The sequence below is a fragment of the Pantherophis guttatus genome, chromosome 3 (assembly GCF_059756535.1).
Source record: "Pantherophis guttatus breed Tessera chromosome 3, ASM5975653v1, whole genome shotgun sequence".
Lineage (NCBI taxonomy): Eukaryota > Metazoa > Chordata > Lepidosauria > Squamata > Colubridae > Pantherophis > Pantherophis guttatus.
Window position 1 is genome coordinate 184704697 of NC_142065.1, and position 7183 is coordinate 184711879.

Consider the following 7183-nt stretch of genomic DNA (forward strand, 5'->3'; position numbering starts at 1 on the left):
ATTACAAGGTCACAAAAATTATCCAAACTTGTTTACTTCATTTTACCTGAAGACCCTGTTGTTCCGCCAGGCAGGGCTATCAACTTAATAATTTTAATTGGGGTATTTTAAATGTTTGGGGTTTTAAATCGGCCAAATCTATGTAATTATTTTAATTTTTAATTATTGTTGTGTGTTGTGTTTTTAAATTGGCTGTACACCGCCCTGAGTCCTTCGGGAGAAGGGCGGTATAGAAATAAAATTATTTATTTATTTATTTATTTATTTTACTCTATAGGAAAATTTCATCTTTTTTAGTAAGTTAAATCTTTAAGAAATTGTCTTCTAAATACTGCCTGTCAGATTCCCCCCACAGGTGAGGAAAAATACATTTATCTCTCTATATATGTAAAAGCAAAAACCACTGATGTCGTAATCACGAACTCTCCAAAACCGTAAAGCCTACAAACTTGAAATGTGCCATGTATGTTCCTCTTGGCTTCTAGGTGCTCACTAAGAAAGGATTTTTCGAAATGACCATCAGAGCATTAGTATTTCCTATATTATTATAACATGCTCTGATGCTAATTAGTTAGATGTTCTACTCCCCCTCCCAATTGAAAATAACTCTGGAAAGAATGGGATAACATAGGACAGGCTTCTGTGGGGCAAGCCTGAGGGAGAAAAGGAGCTAGAAAGCCTGAAGGAGAGAAGGGGATACGATAGGGGAGACTTCTCGGGGGCAAGGCTGAGGGAGAGAAGGGGATAGGATAGGGGAGGATTTTGTGGGGCTGCCACACCCACCCAGTCACATTACCCCCCCCCCAAACACCAATCCATGCCCACAGAACCGGTGGTAACAAATTTTAGATTTCACCACTGCCTTAGTCCTTTAAATTTTCCTCATAGGACTTGATTTCCAGACCTATTATCATCTTGACAACTTCTTCATGTTCTTTTTAAAATGTGGTCCCACTCTATGCTTCTATTCCAGAGTAATCAGGGCACAGTACATTGGAACAATATGCAATGTGGATTCCAAACTTAATACAGACCCATTTTTCATTGGCCTTTAAGCTGCTGCATCTCACAGGCCATCAGATGGCTCTTGTGGTGTTGAGAAACACGTAGCCAGACAGGGAAGAGGGATCAAGTGAAGAATTAGTCTTGAGTCATTGTGTAACCACAAGAGATGCAGGACTCACCTCCTCTCACCCCAAGCTCCATGGAATCTTATCTATCTGTTCCCAAAGGAAAGCAATACAGAAGATTCCTGTATTATGGGCAGAATACAGTAAAGTACTTAGTCTGAACTCTACATATCTGGTATGTGGTAACTTGCACCTGACAGTGGCACATTAGTATGCTTAGAATCTAATCTAATCTAAGCCTTAGATCATTCGTACATACACAGTTATTATACTGTAGTAGGTCTCCCTATTTCTATGCTTATATATTTGATGTAGGACCTTAGCCTTGTCAGAGTGGACTATCATCCTTTGGATATGATTGAATGCTCATGTCTTTTCAATGACATTTTGAATTGAGATATTGTCCTCCATCTTGGTTCCATCTACCAGTTTGATAAGCCCATGTTTTGGCAAAATAACTACTAAAGAAACAAACAACTGGAGCTGGTCCAAATGATTGTTTATTAGCCTAAAGCTAGCATGTTATAGTGAATTACTAACTCACTTGGACTTGGTCAAGAGCAAGACCCACAAGCAGTGGTGGATTGCTCCTGGTTCTGTCTGGTTCTTGCGAACTGGTAGTAAAAGCGGCACCCACCCTCACGGATGTCATAATGGATGACCTGCGCACACGCAGAAGCTTCTGCGCGTGTGCTCCCTTTGCAAACCAGTAGTAAAGGTAAGTAGAACCCACCCCTGCCCAAGGTTACATAGATCTTATAAGGAATGTAGTCTGAGCATGTATACACACTATAGAAGATATTAAATAGAGAAAAAATTGCTTTGCAACTGATAAACAAGATAACTCGATAACCAAAGGAAAACATGCTATCTTCAAATGCCAATACAATACAATACAATATAATACAATACAATACAATACACAAAACAAAACAAAACAAAACAAAACAAAACAAAACAAAACAAAACAACATTTTCTTCTAGGTTGCATTTTGAGCTTTAGTCCTTCTGGCTCCATTCTACAAGTGTAAGTTATCAGTTTGCATTCATCCATAATGTTTTCTATACATTTTGTTTTTTGCTTCATAGCATCTTGGAGAAATGAATTATTATAATATTATTATTATTATCATAATATAGGCATTCTAAAGCATTTGCCATTTTTCCTTCCATAAAGATAATTTCTTCCATTAATTTAATTTTTTTCTTCTAAAACAGCTAAAACTCAAGGCCCGCGGGCCAGAACTGGATCACAGGGTGCTTAGATCTGGCCTCCCGAGCTCTGTTTTTGCTGACAGAGTGCTTGGGCCACCAGACGTGCCCCCAACATGAGTGACGTTGAGTGACGTTTGACCCAGCTCCCCGAGGTCAAACACAACCCTGATGTGGCCCTCAAAGAAATCAAGTTTGACACTACTGACCTAGGGTACGCTGGCCTTTTTTGCCTGTATTCTTTAAACTGTCCATTTTTAGTCTAAGATATATCACTAAACTTTGAAATCAGTTCTCTTGGTCAGGATTACATCCAAGATAGATGACTTTCATGTTTCTTCTTCTGCCTTCTGAAAAACAAATTTATCACCAGAAAGACCAGGTATCTGTTGAACCGCCTTCTCTTAGCTGAGTCAGAGTGATAGTAACATTTTCTTTCAGAGATGTTCTGGAGAGAATCTTCCAGAAGATATTCTGTATTCTGGAGAGAGTACATTTCCTCAAGCATCTTAATGCACTTAAGGAAAAAACAGATAGGATGATAAACACATTCCTTTGTAATTAAAACTACTACTTGGAAATATCTTTTTCTTGCAAAGATTTCTGTATATTTTATGCTACATATGGCTATTGGGAACTAAACCAGATTGGAGTGCCGTGGGACTACAGTATACTTTTGTAAGACAAAACCAACCAATTCCACGAGATTAGAAGTTTTGATATTTGGTTTACAAGGTGTTTTTTCCCCAAAGCCTGTTGCCCAAAAAGCAAGGTGTAAATCTATTATCCTCTTCTCAAATAGAAAACATTTAAAAAGCTAATTGTCATGTATTTATTTATCAACTCTCCATTTAAATTAAGCCACAGAAAGCAAGAGCTATGAATCAAGAAAAGCATTTGAGGAATATGATGTGCCCACCCCTAAAACTTAATTAGGATTTTAGTTATTGACTTCTGCAACTGAATTATGCTTTGCTGAATGTTCTTGCTTTTGGAAAGAAGAAATAATAGATATTTGAACAATTTCTGAAACAGCTATATGTAAAATGCTTTTTTAAATTAACATTTGGAAACAGGCCCATTTATATCAGTACAAAAGTAGTTTAGTACTTACATGAGAATGAGAATTTGTCATATTTCTGGCAACCATTCATCATGGAACATAATTTCAATAATAAGAGTGTTAGTATTATTTCAGCCACTTTAGCTGGAAGAAATAAAACCTCAGCTTCATTCAGTTGTGACCTTTCCAACTTTTACATTTTCACCATGCCTACATCAATAGAAAGCTTCTTAGATTTGGTTAATGATATTTGGCTTAAATATCTTTAATTGGACCAATGAAATGTGTTTTAAAAAACCCATTTTGTAGTGAAGCATGGAGTCTGAATTTAGCCTAGATTTAGTCACCCAATCTTAATAAATGCATTTTATAATTGCCTTTGATAGACATGTGAATTATACATTCAAGTACTAAATTTCTGTACCACACACTGAAATGCATTGATTTTTTTTGACATTCATTTTAAGTTCCGAGTTTTCCTTAAAAGGATACGTGTTTTTAACAAAATTATAAGGTGCTGTAGGAAGTGAAAGTTGCTGTGTCATTTAGCAGTCCTTATACTAAAGATAACGTGGAGGTAATGTGGAGGCTAGACGAGGTCAGTATCCATCAAACAATTAGAAAAGCAATTCAGTTGCACAGCTGTTAAGGTGTACTTTGTTCCATGGCCAGTAGATGGCAGCAAATGACAGGTGTTTGAACAGTACCTTTGCTATGTCTAAGTTGAAAGCAGAAATAGTTTATAGGAAAAGCACTGGAATGGGTAGCACAAGAGATTGTGGATCTAAGACACTTAGGATAGTCCAATAGTAAACGCCAATCCAATGTGGTTTTGAATAATAGAATAGGATTTAGATTATATGGAAGTTAAGATTCAATTAACAAATTATGGAAAAATGTCTCTGCATCTATACATTCAACAGTGCCATAAGCAAATCTATATCTATATACTTTGTTGCAAAAAGCAAATCTATTATAAAATAAGTATACATATAAGATTTACTATCCTGGATCAGATCCAGATCCACAGTCTATTTCAAACAGGATTCAGATGCTTCTGGAAGCTCATAAATTGGATATCATTATTTTTTGTCTATCCAGAGTAGCATTGGGAAAATTACTTTTATGGGCATAGCCATTACAAAATAATGCCATGTTTAAAAACACTGTAAGTTACATATTTCTCCCTGGAACAAAGAAGTGCTCAGCTGAAACAGTATTTCCTACATGAATATGCAGCATTCCCCCTTCTCTGTCTATGTCCCTCTTTCTTGTTCCTGAAAGTTGATTGGTCCAAATTAGGATGACCAATCATTAAGGCAGGAAAAACTAAAGCAAAAATGTAAAAGAGTTCGCTTTATTTTTACTAGCAGTTCCTTAAGTGATCTCCCAGCAATAGATCTGGCTTAAGGGTTCAGAAAACAATTTCTCACTTAACTATAATGGAAAGAGATATTGATGAAGGAGCTCCTTTGTCAAGTTGGATCTTTCAGAAAGTGTCAGCTACCAAAACACAAGTCTCCAAAAGATCAAACATGCATGGTCTGAATTTGAGCTTAATCTCATTTAGACATTGTTTACCGAAGGACTGAGAGTAAATGATACCCTGCCTTTCCATATTTGTCTCTTGAATTGGTATGACTTATTCATCTTAGAATACTGACAACAATACGTACTGATGTGGAAGGGAAAAAAACCCAGATTCCCTGCTGACGGTTAGCTGGGTTGTTCTCTTGATGGCAAAAAGAAAATGAAAATGTCCTGTGACTTTCAAGATTAATACATTTATAGTGGCAGAAGTTTTTATAGACTGTGCAGGGATGCAAGATGGCCTTCAGTTGCCAGCATTCGTAATCACGTATGGGTATAGAGAGAAAGAAACAGATCTAAATGACAATGAAATGCAAAACATGGCAATTTTTGACAATTCCAGGTTACCAACTTGAAATAGTTATGTGATAGATAATTTTTAAAAACTTTTATTCTTAACCTCCCCTTATTTTCTCTGTACCTGTGTGTGAAAATATATAATACTAAATTTGATATGATATATGATATGATATGATATACCCTACCATACCATAGGGATGCAGTGGATTAGTGGCTAAGACACCGAGCTTGTTGATGGAAAGGTTGGCAGTTCAGCGGTTTAATTCCCTAGTGCCGCATAATGGAGTAAAGCTCCCTTCTGCCAACCTAGCAGTTCGAAAGCATGTAAAAAATGCAAGTAGAAAAATAGGGACCACCTTTGGTGGGAAGGTAACAGTGTTCTGTGTGCCTTCAGCATTTAGTCATGCCGGCCACATGACTGCGGAGATGTCTTCGGACAGTGCTGGCTCTTCAGCTTTGAAATGGAGATGAGCACTGCCCCCTAGAGTTGGGAACGACTAGCACATTTGTGCAAGGGGAACCTTTACCTTTACCTTTACCTTTACCTTTACCTTTACCATACCATACCATACCATACCATACCATACCATACCATACCATACCATACCATACCATACACATACAATAACTGAAAATGCATGTGATGAAAAATGAAATGCAACTAGGAGAAATATTTCTTCATGGATGATGATGACAACATTGATTCCTCTAAAGTGCCTTCTTTTGGTCCTGACAATAATATTGTTCATAATATGGAGAGCACTGAGTCTCTTCTAGGGCGATCTATAGTGATCATAAGTCACTATAATGGCAAGTGACTCTGAGCAGCCTACAATTCCCATATTCAGACTTCAGATTAAAAACCATTAAAATAACAAATAAATAACATATAAACAATTATGATCCTGAAAAGCCACAGAGCGGGGAAGAAAAAATAAGTGACTAATCAGATATACTCCAATCAATCCGTTCCAAATTAAAACCCTTTCCCCCCCTCTGGCTTCTTTGAGTTCCTTTGGCTGATGCAAAATCAGTTTTAATGGACTCGCTAAAAGCCAAGAGAGAAGGGATACATGCGTTCGTATCTCTGGGGGCAATCTTTGCTCAAGTATGGGCTACAGGAAGTCTTTGTGATATTAAAGGCTGAGTGAAGGATGATAAACTAATTCGGACAGCAAAGTGCTCCAGTAACATGAAGGATAAATGACTATTTCTTATATGGTGCTTCAGAACTTCTACTTTCCTTTATAACAAATAGATGCAAGAAATAAGATCGTTCTTCCAAGGGCAGGATGTACAGTATAAGAAAGATCAGGACTGCCATATATTAAAGGACTCACATAATTGTTTTCCAGTGCAGATTGCATGCATGAATGAAACACATGTGCATGCAGAGGAAGTTAGTGAAGTTAGATCCAGGCAGGAAGAATAAAAGTCTTGGCTAGAGGATAGGAAAATCAGACACACTGTAGAGGTCACAGTAGAGGAAGAGAGTAGCAGATACAGTAGGTAAAAGAGAAGTAGGAAACTTTTAATATAAAGTAGCAAACGGGATCAGGGACTTAATCTAATAAATTTTAGTAGTTGACTCTCATCTCTGCAAAAGTAACAGAAAGTGCCTTTGTCTGGGTGGGATTGATTTGGCTGTATCTTTACTAGGAAATGCAGGAATGGCAAAGAGGACACATATATTTTGTAATTTGTACATAAAGGTAAAGGTTCCCCTCGCACATATGTGTTAGTCATTCCTGACTCTAGGGGACAGTGCTCGTCTCCGTTTCAAAGCCAAAGAGCCAGCGCTGTCTCCATGATCATGTGGCCAGCATGACTAAATGGCAAAAGAGCATGGAATGCTGTTACCTTCCCACCAAAGGTGGTCCCTATTTTT